The following is a 22,339-nucleotide window of genomic DNA, read 5'->3' as shown; positions in this document are numbered from 1 at the left end:
AAGTGATAGCAGAAGATATGTAAGAACTGTTAGGTTTTAAGACACAGAACAAGAAGATACAGGATGAAGAAAGGATATCAAGTATTTTTTGACCTGAAAAAAAATGGCAGACAATATTTCGTGCTGAGCATGCCATTTCACATAGTACGCAGCTGCACACTGGAAGAGTTTCTCTAGGTTGGCTGATGCAACATAATGTAATGTGTGATAGAGATTTGTACTATCAAATCTTCTTTTACTAGAAATATTAATGTTCTCAAGCACTGGCACCTTTTGTCTCAATACAAAATTAGGAAAGGATAAGTTTAGTGCCCAAGGCAAGAGATGGCCTTGTTTCCATGTGGGCAAATTAGTACAATTTAAGTAGAACTAACATAGGAGATACAGTATACTTGAGGATATTGTGCAAATTTGCCATGGTCACTATGAAAAATAGTTATGAAAATATTACATTATGGAAAAATGTTTTCCATAATGAGAACAGTATAGAGATTTTGACTCATAAGAGATAACATTTAAAATAAAAACAAGACCACCATGGGAGAAAAATGTTTAGCAGAGAGGGCTGTGGAGGTGTTAAAATGGAAAGTTAACAGGCAGTAACAGCCTTTTCATTTAATATCATATAAATAACATAACATATGCTGCAATTAAAAAAAAAAAAAAAAAAAAAAAAGCAATCTATTTGAAAACAATCCCAGTGGAAGGATTATTCATGTACAGAGGATCTTGTCTTGACTGTTTTTGTTTCTAGATCCTGATATCATATGGAATGTGATATTTGGGATTTGTGATGGGGACATCCAGCTGGAGTGGTTAAAAGTTTTATTATCACTCTCAAAAGGCATAAATAAGATGCTAGAAGACTTTTCTACAACTACTAAAATTATTTTTGAAATCACTTGCTGGCTTGTTCAGTCCCCAGCCAAAATGCAGCCAATATTGAGCCATCAATACAATTTATGGAAACAGTGCCTAGCACAACAGACTTTGAATAGATTGTACTTCAGCTTTCCTTCTGTCAAAGCATTTTATTCTGAAACTTCTAGGAAATTAAAAGCAATTTGCTGAGGTAAAAAGCTGGGGAAGAAGAAAAGAAGGGGGAGAAAGGGCAAGAAGTCCTTTTTTGCTCTTTTCCTAAATTAGACATAGCACGTAACCTAGTCTGACCAACTCTGCATACTTCTGTATCTGGAAATACTTGTTCTATAGAGGGGCTCAGCCTGTATTGTTAAAATTCTTTTATTAGTTACACTCCCAGCAGCATCGGTAGTTACTAGCATAACTGAACCCTGCAAGAGATTTGTGAACTCTGTATGGTTTAGCTGGGATTTCGCTTTGTCTCAAAAGTCATCCACTCCCTACATGTGGTATAACATCTCCCAGACTTGCCTGAAGCTTTCTCTTTATCTGATTTTGAAGACAGTACAGGTCCCCTTTTTTTTTTTTTTTTTTTTTTTTTTTTTTTTTTTTTTTTTTTTTTTTTTTTTTTCTGCCAACAAATGAAGAAAATAAAAAGGAACTTGATACACAGATGTTCCTCTTTGTTCTTTACTGGTGGGGTCTTTCTTCAGTGTTTGAGGACATCTACTCATGCAGACTACAGGGGCTATATTAAACAGTTAATCACATTAAGCTATAGTGACATCTGAAAAATTAAAGGAAGAAGGCAATTGTGGCAAAATATAGTCCTTCTCCCACTTCTGAGCAACTTTATGTTCATAAGCCAAGAAATGCAAACATTTCTTCCTTTTTATTTTTTTATTTTTTTTTTTTTATGTAGAGGTCAATTATTTGTTCTAATATTTTCCCTGGATTGTATTATCAATTTAAAACCTTTTAAACAGAGATGACATTGATATGTTTGTCTTACTGTAGCACAAAGATTTATTTTAAACTTAAGGAAACATGCAAAATTGAATCCAAAATGGTGTCTGTGCTTTTGTGAATCAAAGCTCAATTCTAGGAGGCTAATACATATCTTAAGTCATAAACTTTATTAAATGTTGTTAGGATCCTCTTACAGCAAGGGCAGCTTTATTTTGTTAGCTAGTAATAGCCATAAAAGCAATTTGTCCCACTAACAGATAAATGAAAAATCCTATACAAGTCCCCTGCACAGGTTGTTTTGCCCAGGCATGTTTTGAAAAACAAGAATAAAAAGGACAATTTAAAAATGAAACTGATTGCTGTAATTTATCATTAGGTGACATCAAACTGGGGGTGTTGATCAATATGCTCTGGGGCAGGGCTGCCACCTAAAAAGATGTAAACAAGTTGGAGAAATGGGCCAACAGGAACCTCATGAAATTCAACCAGAACAGGATGGAAAGTGCTACCCTGGGATTGAACAACATCTTGCAGAGGCACAGGCTGTAAACTGCCAGACTGAGGAGCAGCTCTTATGAAAAGTTCCTGAGGGTCAGGGTGTGCAGCAAGCCAAGCATGACCCAGCACTGTGCTCCGGACAGTGCAAAGGCCAGCCACGTCCTGAGCCGTATGAACAGGAATGCCACCAGTCAGTCAACGGATGAGACTCCCGCTCCCTTCAGCCCGCATTAGACCACATCAAGATACTGCATCCTGTTCAGTGCCCTCCAGTGCAGGAAAGACATAAACTGGAACAAGTTTGGCAGAGGACCACTGAGAGAGATGGCTGGGGCTGCAGGACCTCCTGTGTGAATGCAGGCAGAGGGACCAGGGCTGGTTCAGTCTGGAGAAGAGCTGGCTCTGGCAGCACCTAACTGCAGCTGCACTGCCTATGGGGCCCTGCAGGAGAGCTCAGCTAGGCATGGCAGCAGGTCCAAGAAAGGTTAAGACTGGCTGTAAGGAAACTTTTCCACCAGAAAGAGAGGCAAACAGTGGCACAGGCTGCCCCAGGGAATCATGAAGGCCCCCTCAGAATCATGAAGGCTGCCCTCCTCAAAGGGTAGCACTTCCCAGACAGACAAAGCCCTAAGTCACCAGGTCTGACCCCACAGCTGAACATGCTGTGAGCTGGACATTGGATCAGAGACCTCCAAGGCTCCCTCCCAGCCTGAATTACCCTATCAGCCTGTTATCCCATGGTCCCATGATGATTTTATTTTTAAACACATAAATATTCCTAAATAAACCAAATGTCTAAATATATTTTAGCATTAATACTCATTTTATCTCAGAAACATTATAGTAAAATATCCTAAGTAACAGATGACCTAGTTCTTGCTTGTTGATTGTATTTAATATCCCAGTTAACTTGTCTTGAGTGATACATGAGAGCAGCTTGGCAGTAGCTATGCAGGCCAAACAACCCAAGGCAGTGTGCTCTTTTCTCTCCCCATCCCTCCTCTTACGTGAAGTTTTATTAACTGCCCAACCTGCTGCTTTAAGTTGATATGCATGGACAAAGATTTGATTGCAAGTGCTGTGTAAAAGAAAAAATCACATTCACTGCAGCTTTTTCTGGTTCATCAGTCAACTGTGAGCCAAAGGAGCATGTTGCCTTTTCTGGCCCTTCTGTGTTCAGTGACATTGGGCTGCCATTAATCAAACACGGCTGTCAGACCAAACTCACAAACTTCAGAGAAAACCAGTCTCGCAGCTGACCACAGCCTTACCAGATGCCTTAATAGGAAGCTGTTAATAGACTATGGGAAGCTGTTAATAAAAAGGTAGAGAATTTTAAGATACTGAGTGGTCATGCAGGCAGCTACACCACCAGCACCAAGCTAAGCTGCCAAGCCTGAAACTCACTAGTACAAACCAGTTTTCATTTAATTTTCAGCTTTCATAAAAGCATTATGTCAGACTTCTGTATGCTGCTCAAGGGAACAGGAAACTATTGCAGCATCTATCTCATACCAAAAGCAGTGAGCAAAATCAACTACATGTCTCGGGATGCATCCAGCAACACAGGAAAGCTCCCAAAGGACTAACTCCTCTCGAATGGCAGAAATTTTAAAGAAAGCCGAACAATCATCCACAAGACCTCTCTCAGTCTTTCCCATTCCACCAGGTGGTGCAGAGGGCTCTGCCCTACCTGAAAGCGAAGGCTGTGGAAAAGCTGCTGCTGGCAGTGGGGCTGGTGGCATGCAGTCTCTGGGCCCAGGCCCCAGATGAGGTGGCATGTGGTAGCAGTTTTGTGACAGCCTCGGGATTATTTGCCCCCACTGGGCACCTCTCTCCCCTCAGTGTTGCTACCACTCCCTCAGGGCTGCAATTTCAGTAGTTACCAGCTGTGAAAGGCCATACCCGTTTATGTGTTGTTTGTTTGCCATTTATTGCATGTGTTCCTTTGCAAGGGTGTAGCTTGGCAGCATAAGAGGCTGCGGGCTCACCTTGTCCTTGCTGGAAGGACATGAGGATCCAGAAGGAGCACTGAGCCTTTCCCAGGCAATTGTGCAGAGGATTGTGTGGGTGATGGGGGGAGTGGTGCAAGGAAATGACCAAGTGAGGAGTGAGCCCTCTGGAGCAGCAAAGCTTGCCAGCCCATGGGAGAGAGGAGAAAACAGGTACACAGCCAGGTGCCTCAGAAGGGAAAGGAGACGGACACGGAAGCCTGGCTGGGGCAGCACCCAGTCTGCTGCAAGCCAGCCAGCCCCTGAGCTGGTGAACTGGAACCAGCCTGGGAGAAAGGACATGACCATGGAGTCAGGGTGAGAGTATTTGTTTACAGTTCTTTTACTTCTGTTTCCTTTCTGTTCAAGTCACATGGGTCTTAAGGGGCAACTTGCTCCAGTGTATGCCTTAACAGATTGAAATGAGTTCGGGGTGGGGCAGGAGGGAGAGTGCTTGGCCTGAGGGTGAGGTGCAGTGGCACAGTTGGAGGCAGGGCCAGGGCTCCACTCCTGGCTTGGTGCTGGCACTCATGCTGGCGTCTGGGGACACGCTGGTGCTGTGGCCTCACCCCCAGGTATAAACTTCATCCCAAGGTGTGAAATGTGTCAGTAAAAACTGATGTCCTCTAGCTAATACTACATCCTTTGTCCATCAGGCACAGAGCAGGACATGCACCTCCAGCAGGTTATGCATACCACATGTTTCCATTTAATTATAGAAGACCATATTTAGAAATTGCATTGGAGCTTCCACCATGTGACAAATGGTGAAAATTTGCTTGAATACCCAAGAACAAATTTATTAAGTTTCACACCTCTGTGTTCACAGCTTCTTATGCCTGTTCATACTACACGAGGGGAAACACGCTGTTGGTCTCCAGCAGCACCATCTTCAGAACAAAATCTATATGGTGATGATATGAATAAAAACAAACAAACAAATAAATAAACAAGCAAAATCAAAGTCTACAGTAAACTTAAAAGGTAGCACTTCAGAATCCTAAAAGGAAGGCTTAACATGGTGAAAATTATAGTGTTTTGATGTTGCTTGGATGGTGATGGCTGTGCTATTCTGCATCATACCTGCTTGCAGTTGTTTTTGTTCAAGAATGAATCCACAGAGAGCTCCAGAAGTGGTTCCTTCTGCAGCTGCACAAAGCCTCAGCTTTGTTGATGAGCAAAGGGATCTGCATTTATACCTTAGCTGACAGGATGTTTCCTGAGGTAATGGAGAGCTGCTTTTGCAATCAACTAATTCAAGGTAAAAACAATTGCTGCCATATTGAACTTCATATAGATGCCCGGTGACAGTCTCTGTAGGTACAAACAATATCTAATTGCTGCAAACAATTAGAAGATTCCCAGCATGGTGTGAATTCTTTCTGTCTCAAATGGCTGTAAATCTGAGTATGAAGAAGAGCTTTCTTGAAAATTAGATTTTTATCAGATGCACAATATAACTCATGGAAAAAAAAAAATCAACTCAAATGTTTTGCAGTTCAAATAAACCTTAAATTTTAATGAAGGTCTATGTGGGATAGCGGGTGCCTAGTATATATTAGTTCTTTGTAGAGAACTGCCTCATTTCTGGTTTGAATTAATGGGAATTGATTTCAATGAAATTTAAATGAAAATAAGTATTCTGAAGATAGTTTTCAGTTTATTCCTTTCTTTTAAAAGATGCTTTGCAGAAATGTAAAATATTGATTACATTTTAGCCTGATATCTCTAATAAGGACAGAACTATGAGACCAAGTGTTTGGAAATAACTACCATTAAAGCAGAATCTGTGAAATATTTGGAAAAGTAATAAATGCCAGAAACTAGGTACATTCTGGAATAGTTTAAAAGAACCAAGATCCCAAGTTTGAAAAACCACAAGCTCTGTGAACAAACCTCATTTATGGTGGCTAAAGAAAAATAGAGAGATTTGTGCCAAATCCTTTTTGCCTAAGGTACATGTAGTCATTCAAGGACAGTATTGCAAAAACTAAATATTTGTCTTCCTTGAGACCAGCTATGTGATATTTCCTGCAGAACATTTGCACAGATAATCTAAAGATCCAGTGTTAACTAGAAAATGGTATGACATTAATCCAACACATACAGCTTTTTTTTTGTTTGTTTTTACTCAGGAAAACTCTTTTAAAACGTGCAAGTAATATTTCATAGCTGCAGATGCAAGTATTTACACAAGGTCCAAGGTAGACTAAGTTAAACATTAGAAAGAGGAAAAAGAGAGAGAAAATAGAGAAGCCATGCTTTTAAGCAGAGCTTACAACCTGGGGAAGATCAGCAGGCCACGTTTGAGAACAGATTAATTTATCCTTAGCTAATTACTCTGTAAGGTTCAGCTGAACTGCCACCACCACTAACAGTCAAGACGTATCACAATGGATTGTTCTGTCTGTTTGATAAACTCATTCACTAAACAAGTTGCTTTCTGGCTGTGTATGTGCAATAAAATCTAGCCAGTCAATAGTGCTGCTACTGATCCCATTCAGATAATTTTCTCCCTTTTTGTTATGGCTTGTCATCTTTATCCTGTTCTTTGCATTGTTCTCTCTAGTTTGAGGAGAAGCCTGGTAGTCAAGCCTAGTATGTTCTAGTTGTTGCTCTTCTGACTATTATTTATGTTTTAGCAACTCTGACTTCAGTTTACCCATCTGTAAAGCTACAATAGTATTTAAAAGTCTCTGGGAATCTTTTAAAGTAGAAAGCAGCTCAAAATGAAATCTACACAGAGTGCAAAGGAATTTTAGAATTACAAGTTTCAAGAAATATCTTGTATGTTCATTAAATTTTAACAAAGGAGTTGTGCCATGACAAGGATATAGTTTAATTTTGATATGAAATGTGTACTCAAAAAAAAGTGATCAATCAATAAGAAGTCAGTACCTGTTTTGTCTTTCCAGTGTATAAGGAGATTAAGAGAACTGACAGTTTCATGGAAACAGTTTGAAGATCAAGTTAGCTTGATTTTTTTTTTAATGAAATAAAGTGTATGTAAACATGAAAATTTTTCAAACCATTTAAGCTACAGTAATAGAGTAGGCCTTTTGGGGCATACCTATGAATAAATATATATTTATCCATATGGATAGTCTTGCTAAAGCAGCTGTTTTCTGCAGAATTGTAGTATTTTTTTCATTGCTATTGACTTGCCATTAGTGCTGACATTAATGAGGACTAAATCAGGCCCATTGTACTGAAAACTTAACAGTATGCTGAATCTAAGTCTAAGGATGGAGGCAGCTTGCTTTGAAACAAAAAGGTAGGCAATTAAGTTTAACTGGTTTATTGCTTTGTAAAATTGTGTCCTTAGATTCACAGCAGCATTAAGCCTTTTCAGTTAATTTTTGTTAAACAATGAAGTAAAAATGAACAGCAATTTCTTTAAAAACTGAGATAAAATATAGCTTCCTACCTGCAGAATAGAATGGGCAAGGTACTCTCTTTTTAGCTTAGCAACATAATAAAACTAAAAAGTAAACATACCTCTTCCTACGAACAAAGAAGTGCTGCTCATTTGATTACAATAAAAAGGAAACTTCAGAGAACTGATTTAATCACAGCAATTGGAGAGTCTGAGAAGAAGCATAGGAACATGACTTACATTAACACACACCACAACTAGAACTATACATACAAAAACCACATGCATATAAGAGAGAATTTGAGAGAGGTTCATTTACTACAGCAGCCTTTAGCCGTTAAAGGGGCAGATGGAAAAAATTTCCATGTCATTAAAAGCACTTCAGGAATTAAAAAAGAGTTGAAGAGTTTCCTCCACCACTTCCTCCCTTCTTCATTATCTTTTTTTTTTTTTTTTTAACAAAACTTTCTAACAGATAAAAATGAAGTGCAATATGGGGTTTGAAGAGATCTCAAGAGATACTATGCTATTGCCATTAAGTATCTGGCCTATTGTCACCCTTTGATATTCAACAAATGCAAGTCCAATTTGTCATGAAGACCTGCAGTATTACAGCTGATAGTACAAAGTCTTTCAAATGTGCCTTATTGAAAAGTTATAATGCCATAGGTTTCACAGGTTATATATTTCTCCAAATTTGACATAAATGGGTATGGAAAATAATAGTGCATTCAAAGAATATGCATCCCATGGATTCATATATTTAAATAAATCCTTTTAATTTTTGTGAGGTGAAATGTGCTCAGGCTGCATCAGTTTAAGCTTGGAGGAATGCCAAGGAAATCAGTCTAATAACTCAAGAGTCATATGGTGTAGAAAAGAGCAGAATTTGGTACATGAAGTCCTATCTTTTCTGCAAGGACGGCTATTTATAGTTCCATTTTCATCCAGCAGTCCTGACTATCTTTTTAGTAGTGAATGCCACATAGTAAACGTCTTTCCCCCAAGCAAGCCAGCATTCTCTCCAAAGCTAAAGACAAGAAGAAATACACATTCAAAATTGCTAGAATTTTCAATATTCTCAGTTTTATGTATGGGGAGTTGGCAGTTCAGAAAGAAAATAATAGTAATAATAAGCAAGCAAGCAAGCAAGCCTTTCTTCCTTGCCTGTAAGTACAGCAATATCCTCAGGAAGCAAAGTGGTTTTTCATAACTTTGTTGAGTTATAAAGAAAAAGAAAAAAAAAAGCAGGAGAACAAAGGCCAAGAAGTAGACATGTCATATAGGGTATGAAGGGGACTCCTTCCTCACTGGATAAATCACTAGAAGTACTAGAAAATTCAGAACAAGCAATGTGACATAAAATTAAATGGTGAGAAGAATCTGACTATATGCTGTCATCCCCTTTTTGATCTGAAGACGAGCTGAACAGCTACCATCTGAAAGTGCGAGTCGCTAAGCATTGCAGATATTTCTGAAAACATAGGCTGAAGCTATTGTGTTTCCTTGCATCATAGCAATTTTGCAATAATTTTCATTACTTGACTTCTAAGTGTTCTACGTATGTATTAATATCTTTGCTCTATGGAGAGAAAATATCACACTCCAAAGGTAATTACAGGAGGGTTTAACTAGGAGTGCCAATGCCACCTTTTGAGTATGATCTCCCTAATTATGTCCAGGGATATTTTTCCAATATTTGAAATGTTAAGACTTCTTGTTCATTTTCCTCTCTCTGCCATGATTTGCATAGTTGTCCTACTCTCTCCAAATGCAGTTGTTTTATAGTTTTCACAGCCATGTGATCTGTGTAATTCATTGTGATGCTTTTTCAGCTTCTCTACTGATAGAATATACTGCAGAAAGAGGTTGAATTTTTAAAATAGTCTTTGTACTGATTTACTTTCCTTGAAATCTTTCTTATTCTGGAAAAATTGCTCTGTAGCTCTTCAGCTGCTCTAATAAGGAGGGGCAAATGTGTACCTAGTATTTTTCTTCTTTGACAGCATTTGTTATGTATCTGACGTAAAGAACATCTAAACCTTGGTAGGTGTATTGTCATTCTGGCTTTTTCTGTATTGTTTTTGATTTACTTAAAACAATCATTAGGCAGCTTTGTATGACAGTGACTGTTCATCATTCACTTGGACGGGAGCTGGTCTGCTGTTTCCCAGTAATGAAGTTCCAAAGCACTGGTGTGTTTTCGTTTTCTTCCATATATTGTAACAGCTGTTCATTTGAGAACTAAAAATTTGCTAGCCATTATTTCTTCTTTGTCTTATCCTTATTCCCTTTCCTGCCACACTGCTGATTCTGTGATCACAGCCACCATTAGACAACACTTAACCTCGTCAACACTTGACCTGGTTGAGTATTCCAGCTCTGATATCTAGTCGAATATCTAATTCTAGTTATAGCTATGCAGTTGTTAAAAGTAATGTAGTTCCAAGTTTCAGCTTTTTAATCTGTGTAAATGTGAAAAAGCATGTTCTAAATTAAATTCCATGATGTTAAAAAACTGAAACTGCAAAGCAGTGCAGTTCTTTAACTGTTTACTTAATCAATACAATTCCTTAACTAGTCTAATGAGCAGTTTAAAAAAAAATCTCAGTGTAAACAGTCAGCACTCTGATTGCTGCTTAATAGGAGAATTAACATCCAAATTTGTATTTTGGATTGGGGCCGTAGTGTAAACTATGGAGCCAGTAGTAAAGGGAATCCCCCAGCTGTACTCACTCTCATATTGGTTTGATTCACAAGTGGATCTGGTTTGCACAAATCTTAGATGCTTTTCAGAAGGAATTAAAATCTAATCTGTTCTCAGGATGCAACCCCCACCCCTTCTAATTGGGATGGACAGATTCAATTAACAATGGTGTAAGTTTGTGCAGCTTAGAGACATGTATGCAACGTGATCATTAAACCCAGACAGCCAGGGTACATTTAGTCTGAAGTTAAAACCCTGAACTCCATATGGTGTTGATGTTTTGGACCTCTCAGCAACACCTTCTAGCTACTGCTTCACACCTGTTGTTCCAAATTTCTTGCTTAGAAATAGCAGATTTATGAGTGATTATGACCAATATCTCTAGTGTTATAATACCATTGCTCTTAAAAATACATCAGAGTTGTGGAAGCTGGGATTAAAAGTCCCTGGTTTGACTCAGATTGTGGTGAGAGTCTTTTGTGGCATTTCAGAACAGTTTGTGCAAGGTTTTTGCCTTTGCATTGCTGGAGGCTAGCATTGGCTATTTTGATATTTTCTTAAGAGCAGAATACCATTGTTTCATGACATTACAGAACAATAATAGCATTCAGTTAGCTTCTGGAACCATCATCCATTCTGTTGACATTATCTTTCAGTTATTTATAATTGATTTAAAATCAAACAATAGTGTTATATAACATGCATCTTATAACATCACTGTTTTGTTATTGAAGTTCTCATATGACCTTGTATGTGTAAGTAGTTACTTTTTTCTGGTCTAGAGAGAGCTCTCGGATGAAGCATTCATCAAATTCTCAGGGGTTATGTCTTCATTGCTGTAATAATTCAGCTGATCTGCCACTGAGCATCTCTGGTCTGCCACATTGCAAAGCTGTACGAAAGTCATTGTCTCTTAAATGGCATTGTCATCACTCTGTTAGGACAAAACATGGCTGCACTCCATCAGATCATAGGTTCTTTTAGCCTCGTGCCCAGTGTTCAGTAGTCACAACTGGTGGTGATACATGAGAAAAGTATAACAGTATTTTGTAGCCATATTTCTGCAGTATTTCCCAGCTACCAGTAATTGCTACTTGGAGTGTCATTTGTTCAGATGCACCATAAAATACGTTTTTTTCTTTCATTTAATAGTCCTTGAGAGAATTTTTTCCATCAGTCTGGCTACCCTTTTTTGACTAATTTTATGGGAGGATGCAGAGCATCATGTGGTGATGAGTTCCACAACTTAAGTACATGCTCTGTAAAACAACAACAAAAACAATGAAACAAAAGCCCTACTTCTTCTTGACGAAGTATTTCATAGTTACATTCGATGCACATTCATTCTTGTATTAGGAAAGACAGTAAATACTCGTCTTCTGTTTGCCTTTTTTGTTCAAGACATGGTTTTCTAGTTTTGAGTCACATTCTTCTCAGACATTTGTTTTCCAATCTGATATATCTTCACATGAAAATTGTTCCATATTTTTGATCATCCTTTTGCCTATTTCTGCATGATTTGGGGTTCTACCATGTACTTTTAAGATGAGTAATGTCATAAATCTTAACAAATCCACACAATGTTCTAACCATTGGTATAGTAACACTGCATTGTGTATGGTAAAACAATGAGATTTTCTGTTCTGTTCCCTGCTTTGCTTTTCTGTTATTGAGAACTAATAGAACATTTTCACATAATTAGATGTCATAAATTTACAGTCCCAGTCCTGACCGTTACTGCTTTTGCAGTCACTTGCTGTACATGTAATTTTAGGATTATTTTTTTCCCATGCCTTACTTTGCATTTATCTTCTCAGAATTTCCTCTGCTGGTTTATTGCCCTGTCACTGTTTTCCTTTTGCACTTCCTTATAGCTTATTTTTACTCTCCTGAATAACCACGGATTAAAGAGAAAACTGTCACTTCAGTATCACTCTTCTTGGATCATTTATTAACATGCCATGAAGATGTACGCCTTCTCTTCATAGGATTATAAATGACCTGTAACTCTCCACCACTTTATTGTGAGATTCATCTCTGCTATCATGAGCTCTCAGCAGGGGAAGGTACTGGAAGCCTCTCATTGCTGAGTAATTTACATAGCTACTTCATAGCAAAGCGAGTAGTTACCAGACCTATTCAAAGTTGCACCTGGTTCCAAACTGGCATTTCTTTCTAGGCTTACACATCCTCATATTGTCCCAGCATTGTAAAGGAAGATTTACAAAAACTGAAGCCTTTTCTGGCCGCTATAGTCTGTATCACTATCAATGTAATGACTCTGTGAATCAGCTTTGCCGATAAAAGACTGGCATACTTCAAACAGTCTCAAGTGTTAAAGTGTTTGGTACAAAACAAGCTTTGAAGTTTTATCATGACAATAAATGCTTATTGCTTTTCTCACTGTATGTGTGTTCAAAGATCATGTATTGTGTATGTGGTGCAGTGGCATTGTATGAGAGGACTGAGACTTTTTTTTTTTCTCACACATTTGGATCTCATCTATCACCTGCAAAGATTTACTGCCTGCTAGTTACACTCATTTATTTTTGTCTGTCATAGCCTTTAAAAGTGGAAACCTGCTTTGGCTTCTAGGAACCTCAATGATCCCAGGAATGGAAAGAACAAAAGGTGATTAGAGTAGGAGGGGAGAATGGGGAAATCAGGGAAAAAGTTCTCATTTTACAATAATTAGTTAAATACTTTGAAACATGTAAAACCTTTTAAGTAGTCCAAATAAATAGTAGTCACATAGTAAATGAAATACCGTTGTTTGAATAGTTAGTTCTTAAGTCTTCTTTCAAATTTGCTGCGGACTAACTTTGAAGAAGATGATTTAAACTCAAAATGAGAAGAGCAAAGAGCTTTTGTTTGTTTGTTTGTTTGTTTGTTTGTTTTCTCAAACAAACAACCTCTTACAAATTACGAGTCTTTAAAGGTCAGGTGTGCAGTGGAAATATGTCTTCAAATATACCATTTATTCACAGCTTTGCAGTGGAAAATAACTTGAAGATTTCTAAAACATACAAACAACAACAGAAGAACCCTACGCCTCGTAAGCTTTCAGTAAGTCTCAAGAGGAGAGGATGAATCATGTATTCACAAGCACTTCATACTTGCTTATCTTTATAAAGAGAAGACCTCATTCAGGGCTGGAAAGATTCACAGAATGGGAAAACTGGCTGCCTACAGACCAACAGAGAGTGAATAGAATAACAGATGAGGCTAGAGAAGGGCCGAAGTCACTTCAGTTGCAGCAACATATTAATTTTCCCAAAGACATTATAACCCTTATAAGGTGTGTAATTACATCTCTCACCTATGCATGACTATCAGCAAGTATAAAACTAGAAATACTTCAAAATTAGGCCTTCCTCCTTCAAAAGGATGAGAGAATTGTCGCACATAATGTCATACAATCAAAGTTAACCGAGTTCTGAAACATTAAGAGTATGATGCAAACTCATAAAAATCAATGGCAGCTTCAAATGTACAGCACTTAAAATTACAGTATATGTTTTGGTGCTGAACAGTATATTTTAGATGCCTCATTCAGGGCTCCCAAATATGAAAATCTCGAGTTTACTCTTTCATGAGAACCCCATATGTCTTAGCCTCAGAACTTTAATAACAATTTTATTTATTTATTTATTTTGCTTCAGAGTGTAGAATTATACACATAAGTATCATATTATCATGTTAATTCTATTTGTTAAAATATTAAATACTTAGACTTGAAAAACTGAATTATTTTGTATTTTTGTATAGTCGTCGTAATTTACGGTTATGATGTTTTTATTAGCTCACATTTAATATCAAGACTTAGAATAAACTAGCTATATGTCTGTACAGCAGCTCTAAGTAATTAATTTTTGTTTCCATTTTACTACATAATCTGAAGGTTCTCCTTCTGTACAATTGTGCATACACTCAACTGTTCTGCAGTGGACGTCACTAATGAAATGATCAAACGCTATAGAAATCTTCAACTGGATTTATTGGATGATAAGCCACAGCAATAAAGTATATTGGCATAACTTGACAGTAGCATACATTTATAAAATTCTGTCATGTAGAAGCTGCTGTATGAACAGGATCAAAGTCTGCATGTCAGGGCTCTTTAATGAAAACTATAATAGTCCACTCTATTGTCCTCCTAAAATGCTGGTAACCGTCTTCTTTCATTTCTATGGGGTATTTGTTCAGAACTTAAATGAAAGTTTGCCGTTCTGAGATGTAAAAGTAGGACATTCTTCACAGAATTTCTCACTTCAGAGAGGAGAGAGTGTTCTGACTGAGAGGAATGGCATTTTGATATGCTTGTAGAGCAAAAGACCTTCATGGTCTTGTGTCACATCTAAAAATCCTTTGAGGTCCTGAAGTCGTATTCCTTTTTTGTTATACAAGTAAATGAGCTTCACATGTTTCACTGAATGTTCAATAAGGAGAACAGTAACAGGATTCCCAGAGTTGTGCAGATCAAAAATGCAAATGATTGGTTTTACATCAGAAGCAAAACTGGCAGCTAAAATATCCTCAGGACGGATTGTCTTTGTGGCTGTTGTTCTTGTGCCACACAGCAATTTGTTTTTGGTTTAAATATCACTGTGTGCCACAGCATGTAGTAGAAGACGTAGGTCAGGAGTGTTATCCATAAAAGTGAAGAATATGTAAGACAGAATTTAAAATATTGTTTGCCAGATTCGCTGTCAGAGCTCATGCAGACATGGAATAATGTCATTTCAGCAAACTCAGCAAACTTCCAGATGAAGAAAAATTACTTTTATCAGACTCAAAAGGCCCCAAATTCCACTGTTGCTGCTCCTCCATCATTTCTGTCATGACAGGTAGAAAGCCTGAACTTTCAGAGACTACATTCAGAGGAACAACTCCTTCTTGTATCCAGAAAGCTGTTTCTAGGTGATTTGTAGAGACCTTGATGCAGTTTCAATATTCTATAAATAACAATCTGATCTGTTTGCATTAAATTTATGAGCACTGCATGTGAAAATTTATATGCTAATCAGATGCGGCTCTCAGTTTCTTATCAGTCTGCTTCTCTCAGTCCCTCCTGTATGTAGGTTAGGCTTCTCTACTGTGCTTCTTTATGTTTCTTGTGGATGGTGAAGTTAAAAAGACTTCTAGCAACTACATCAAGTAGCAGTGTGAGAGCTTGCTGTTTATCTTAGTTTGAAAAATGAAAAAGTGCTTAGAAATGCATTGCTTTGTTTTGTTTAGCACATTTATGTACAACAGACTTTACATTTGATTTCTTAATGTAATGCTTAAATAACACTGTGTTTATGCCACATCTTTTCTCTTTTTAAAGGGTCTGGTTAGTGCAAGTAACCTACTGCTGATCTTACAGGGAAGTGGACAAGGGTTTTCCTGCTGGAAGCTCTGATGGATTTAACAGCCCATTTCATTGGTATCCAAAGGGGAAGATCCCAGGAAGTCTGGAAATGGGCTGAAATTTTGGGCATTAACTTATAAACTGAATTTAGTGGCAGCTCATGGAAACCTACCCAGCAGGTAATAAAATTTGTGCAGTGGTCTATTTGGAAAACAGGGGAAGGCATGTTTTTTTTTTTTTTTTTTTTTTTTAAAAAAAAAAAAAAAAAAAAAAGAAAGTGCTACTTAGAGGGCTGGGATTTGCATTATTTTGTACAGTATTCATACTGCACCGTATCCATACTGTACCATATGCTAGTGTACATTATGCACACCAGATACAACATGAGAATCCTGTAAATGGATAGCCTGTCCCGAATGGCAAGGGGTGCTACTGGCAATAAAGCCAGGAAGGTGTTGCCCCCTAGGATGGAAGGGAACTTGCACCCTGGAGGCAATAATTCCAAATTAACTACTATTGAAGACCTGCAAAGCCAAAGCCCCCTGGGACCACACACAGTGGTCTCCAGATAATCCTCTATTAAAATCCTCTAGTATTTCACAGTTTTGCAAGGTGGTTTATACCTTGGTTAGGGGTGAATGAATTAGAAAAAGCTATTTTACATATTGCAGCCATAATTGAAGAACTAGAACACAGTCTAGATGGAAGAAAAAGGAGATTGCAAAACTAGTACTCAAGAATCAAATGGTATTAGATTTATTAATAACCTCATAAGGAGAAGTGTGCACTGTAATTAATACTGCTTGCTGTACATATGTAGATCAAATGGGACAAATTTGACTTATCTCAAAAATATTTGGGAAAAACACACACACACACACAGAAAGAAAGATCCTACATAGAGTAGCTCAAGATGACATGTCCTGGGAAGTTAGAGACATCTGAGAGAAACTAACTTAATGGTTACCTAACTGGAATTGGTTTAAGCAACTGTTTGTTGGTATTATAATAATAGTGGTATTGTGTGTTTTTTTTGCTTATTCCTTGTATTAATTCCTGTATACCATCTTTTGCAAATTGGAGCTTTGAATGGAAACAATTATCCCTCAATGCATTTGAAGAGAAGTATTGCACCCTAATGCTAAAGAGACTCAAAAGCTAAGAAAGTGAGGAAGTGCAAAACACTTCAAAAACAACAATAGAAGTAGGAAAAGAAGAGGAAGGAGTTATGAGAAACTAAGTTGTGTTTTTGCAGTAAAGAACTAATTTTCTGTATTCAAAGGTAGCTGTGTAGTCATAACACGGAAAAATTCTAAGCAGGTAAGTGGACAGCCTCACTGTTCCAAAATAAGGTAGAACCTTGAGAAAAACAGGATGAGCAGTGGGAGAACAGTAAAACAAAGACCACAAGTTCTCAAAACATAAGAAAGGAAAAAAGAAAAAAAAAAAAAAAAAGAGAAATTAAAGGGTTGATCAAAAAGAATTGTACATATGTGGTATAGAGGAGTGTCGAGTAGCTTGTGAACCTGTAGCATGGTTCAATGAGGAAACAGGAAAGGTGATCAGGTGTCAGGTAATAGGGAATAAAAGGTTATGATTTATTTACTGTAATGCGCTCCTAATTGGCAGGACACCCGCCACTGCAATCGCAAATAAAATAGCTTCACAGAAGATCCTATCTGAAGAAAGTTATTGAGATTTTTCTCACAGACACAATAAAGATTAAAGACTACTGTATTAACAAGAACAAGGAGCAGTGTAGATATTAGGAACTCTTCTGTCAAACTACGTTAGTTGTCAGCCTGCTCTGGTCAAAATCAGTTATCAGAGGACATTTAGAGCTGTTGGTTGACTCTTTAAAACTTTGATTAAGGGAGTGAAAACTTCATACTCAGTTCACACTTTTGTTACTCCACTTTAAGCACATTTAGAACAAAAGGAAAGCAAATGAACTACTTCCAAAACACAAATGTGATGAAGTATGGAATGAATGTGTCCTGTAATCAGGTTTATATGAGTGGGATTATCCACCCATTGCACTATCTCCTGTAGCATGTTAACCATCTATGTTGCTAAGAGAAGCAAGAAAATATGAAGACAAATATTGGTATATTCGTTGGCAAAAGATCTGGACAATTATCTGCCTTACTGAGAAATAATTTGTTCAAGTTTCTCTGGCCTACAGCACAGCTCCTGGACTGTGTAGTTTCTTTACAACCTACAACCTATTTAACCTATTTGTTTTCATTGCTGGGTCATGATGATGTAGGAGAAAAAGGAATTATTATTATTATTTATTTTTATTTTTTACTGATATCTGCAAAGGGTTCTCATGAAGAAGTAAAGTGAGTCCTACATTTGCCTCTACTTGATGAAGTTCGTATGGTCTATTGTGTAATTAGTAAGTCAGCATTTATTTCTGGTTCTTTGCTCATTTCTCCAAACAAGTTCTTTTTTTTTTTTTTTTTTTTTTTTTAACTGGAGTCTTTTGATTTAATTAGTAGAGTGTGAATACCACTGTTTTGCCAGAATGTCAGTCATGCAGAAGTGCTCAGGAGATGATTTAATTAAACATGTGCAGCACTACATATAATTAATACTTTTCTACTGCCACTGGCTATTAAGCAAGTGTATGAGGCAGAGAGATATATAGGTAGTGCACTAGGCCACATTCTGTCTGGAATGACACTATTTCCAAATACTTTCAAAATAAATGAATCCTCTCCTGACTCCAAAATAAACATGCTCCTAGTGGAAAGGAAGGCCTATGCAATTGAACAGCATATTTTTGATTACTTTTCTTATGCTGACATAATTAAAATGGGTTGCTAAAATCCACTAGGACTTTTCTGGAGGTAAAGCCTCATCACTTTTACTTCAGTGTAACTTGGCAATTTCAACAGTATGTCTACCACAGTATTCCCATCAATGGTTGAAGTAGCTTATCTATGCTGTGCCAAAAACTACAGAGCCTTATCTCTACAAAGTTTTTACAGAAGATAGCTAAGATGTAGATCTCTTCCTGCCATAAAAAGCACCTCTTTGGGAGGGAAAAACAAACTTCCAGCTTGCAGTAAGCTTAGTTGAGAAAAAAATACATGATACACATTTGTACTAGAGTTTCAGGTTTTGCGTGTGTACTTCCCCTGTATCTCACACACACCCAATTATGCTATACTTTGCTTAAGAAATTCTGTTTGTTTTCAGATGTGGAGCTGTACTCCATGACATGTTAAGTATGAAGAGTTACGGTGCTGAAACAATGAAATTCTGCAGCGTCTGGTTTGGCTATCAGGAAGTTGCCAAGACTTTTCTGTGTTGCTTGAAGATACTGGCATGCTATTGTAAAACACTTACATTACACATATGTGTAGCTCTGCTGACAGTTGATTTATAACAATGGTTTTGTTAGATTTTTGGGGGGCTGTGTAGTACACAGCTTTCTCCAGCCTGCAGCCCTTCATCATTTGACACGGAAGGTACTGCAAATGCAACTTAATTACTGCAATAAATAGGTCCCTGTCTATTAGCATGGCCTACTCCACTCTATTGGTGCACTTCAGAGTTACACCAGGCACCTGCTACTTTCAAAATTTTGCATAACTGTAAGTTACACAGAAGCCAGGCCTGAATCATTGCATTACATCGGTTCCTTTAGTGCATGCATGTCTCTGTGATGTCTGCAATATACGGTCTAGATGTCTGTGCTTTAATAACATGATTCTTCTGAAAGCACTGATCAGATAAGTATTTTACTTTGTTGGAGAGTGGGAAACTGTGGGGAGGTACTGAAAATCTGTTAATAGCTGAATAGCTGCATAGTTGGCTGACTTGAAGCAGAGTCATAGCACTGTGTTACATGTTCAGCAAGACCAGTTAGCCCAGTTTGCAGTGCCGCTTCACCTGGATGTGAGATTTTTATTTGAGAATGGAAAGGCAAAAGGGCAGTATCTCTGGCTGTATCAGTAGAACGAAGAAACTTTTTCCATATCCTCGTATTGGACCACAGATTACAATGACTGTCTTAGGTTAACCAGCACCACAGCTGAGCAAACACTGAGCAATGTGCTTACTGGTAAATCTTTATCAAGTAACAGTTTTAACTATTTGGTTCTGCCAGTGCAAGGAAGAAGGATGGTGGAAGAGAATAGTTGGCCAAAGATACCTGCCACACTTTGTGAAATGAAAATAATCTCTGTGCAGTTATAGTAATGCCTGTGTTATTTAGCTCACTTACCTGAGACTGCAATTAGGATGCGTGTTAATTTATGTAAATGTGGAAATTTCACCGATAGTAGGGGAAAGCCTCACTTTGCAGTGCAAAAAAAGTAGAACTAAGCTGTACGTGGCTGGGAGAAGACCACAGAACAGGATGATGAAACACTTGTTCTTGGTTTTAAACAGTCCACATGATTTGTTTTTTGAAATTGAAAAAAAAAAATAATCAAGCACATACAGCAACCACAGGTAAATACCGACTGTAAGGATACCTTACAAACATTTTATATACATCTGTAAACATAAGGGGATCCTGAGATTTCAAAGTTAACTTTGTGGGTGCAGGCAGTTATTACAAACTACAGGGAGAAAAGTCAGAGTTAACATCTCATTTAAGTGTGTTAATATGCATGGTATGTGTGTGAACAACTGCTTCCTGGTGACAGCAACGATGCTCTGCTGGATGATCCTGCATCTCAGTCAGGTTCTTGCAGTATCACTGCAATGTCAGACCTTCACCCTTTCTCCTTAACCCTGACTTCAGCCTTGTTTTCTCTGTTGTATTTCTTGGCAGATATTTGGTGGCCATTGGCAGAATGACTGGAAGAAATTGACCACAACAAAATCATAGAGCTCAGCCTGAACCGAACAAGGGTTGTAACAGCATATGGAAATAAACCTGTATGATTTAAGGAAAGAGCTTGGTCCAGTTCCATTTGAAATCAGTTTGCCACCAGGAAGAGACCACAAGCAATTGGCTTTTAAGAAGTTAGTTTAAGTTCCCCAGTTACTGAATCATGGACACTGGGACTCCTCTCCCCTTTTATCTCCCCAATTTTTCTTGAAAAAACAGGTTAGGACAACTCATTTTTTTAACTACTATTGAATAATTACTATGTACTGGATTTTTTTTTTTTTTCCTTTTTCAACATAGTAGACCATAACGTTGGAGTTTATTTCATTACTAATAAGTTCTTGTTTGCTGTCCACAACAAAGAGTAACTGGGTTTTGAACGTAATTGTATCACAGTTAAAAGCATATGGGAACTTGACTAGGGATTTTTAATAGTGTTATGATACTAAGAGCTACGTGGAGTGAAACCTACTGCAATTAAAAATATATTCAGGTTATAAATATCCTTTGATGTGTAGTTTAAGTAAAACACTGCCATGACTTTTCCATTGTTGACTAAAGTGCGAGGTTAGCATTTTTGCTGTTTGAGACGATCATAACTTTCCCTTCTTGTCAACATGACAAATCAACATCTTCTTTATTCCAACAAAGTGCTTATGCATTTATGTCATCTGAAGAATGCAAGTTCCATCAAATTAAACTATTTACATTCTTAAGGAACTACACATGTGAAAGTGCTTTACAAGACTGGACTGCAGTAATTACTTTTGATCTCTGCTATCTTAAAGGAAGACGGAAAGTCTCTAACCCTCATCTATTCCAGCAAAGTACCCAATAAACTACCAGCACCCTTGCTTTTGAACCTCTTTCTGTTTTCTGCTATTTCTCTGCTAGAAACAAGTTCTTAGTCTCAAAGAAAGCAGGAATAAATCAGATCAAAGCCCTTGATGTCCTGTTACATTAGACTTAAACTCTATCACTGCCACAAATAATTACATGTCCTCATCTGTAGCAGTGCTCACTCTATGCAAAAGATTGTATTCACGCTTTTAGGATAGCCAATATTAGAAGAATCCACAATAAAATTTTTGAAGAGATGGAGAAAATGGTAGTTTCTGTACCCTTTAACTCACTGCAACACAGCACGATTAAAGAGAAGTTTAAGTGTAGAGACAGTTGTGCCTTTAGGAAGGTTCAAGGAAGTTGCTCTACACTTACATGCCTAAGAGGTCTGTTAAATAAGATTAATAATGCCTTAAGTGTTTATGCTAACTCAAGACCATTATGGGATGATTCTTTGCCTAAGGAGAACATTGCAATCCTCCCACTACTCTGTAGCATACTGTATGATAAGACCCAACACATGAAAGCAAAGACAAATAAAAAAAAAAAAAAGCAAAGACAAATGACATGACAGCTTTTAACTATCCATATTAATCAGTAAAATCAGGGTGCCACAGACAGGCTATGTTATGCATGACTTCAGCACAGTAGCTTGGTTTCTGTTTATCATCCTGATGAGGGACTTGGCTTAAATTCTTTGAGCCCTAACAAGTTTTAAAATGTCATGTAGATTGGAAAGGGTTACCAAGAAAGTAGATATATAACCCTTCTGCTCTAAAAATTTAATCACTGTAAAAGAATTAGGTGAGGCCAGAAGAACTTGTTTGGCTGCAAAGTATCATCAACACTGCCTGTCTTGGTAGATGAAATCTTTCATTAGAGCTGGAAT

At 37.6% G+C, this 22,339-nt stretch overlaps 1 long non-coding RNA gene across 2 annotated transcripts; it reads left to right on the top strand.

The window, feature by feature from the left end:
* Window positions 1-4,259: 4,259 nt before the first annotated feature.
* Window positions 4,260-21,469, top strand: LOC311426805. 2 transcript variants are annotated; one of them, XR_014687060.1, is made up of 5 exons: window positions 4,676-4,894; window positions 12,965-13,033; window positions 13,390-13,700; window positions 15,732-15,934; window positions 20,548-21,469. It is a non-coding gene; the product is annotated as an uncharacterized lncRNA (long non-coding RNA). The 2 variants fall into 2 exon arrangements; XR_014687059.1 differs by lacking the exons at window positions 4,676-4,894; window positions 12,965-13,033 and adding an exon at window positions 4,260-4,637.
* Window positions 21,470-22,339: the final 870 nt, after the last annotated feature.

The sequence above is a fragment of the Aythya ferina genome, assembly GCF_964211825.1.
Source record: "Aythya ferina genome assembly, chromosome: Z".
Classification (NCBI taxonomy): Eukaryota; Metazoa; Chordata; class Aves; order Anseriformes; family Anatidae; genus Aythya; species Aythya ferina.
The sequence above is the reverse complement of the archived record's forward strand: the minus strand, read 5'-3'. Positions and strand labels throughout refer to the sequence as shown.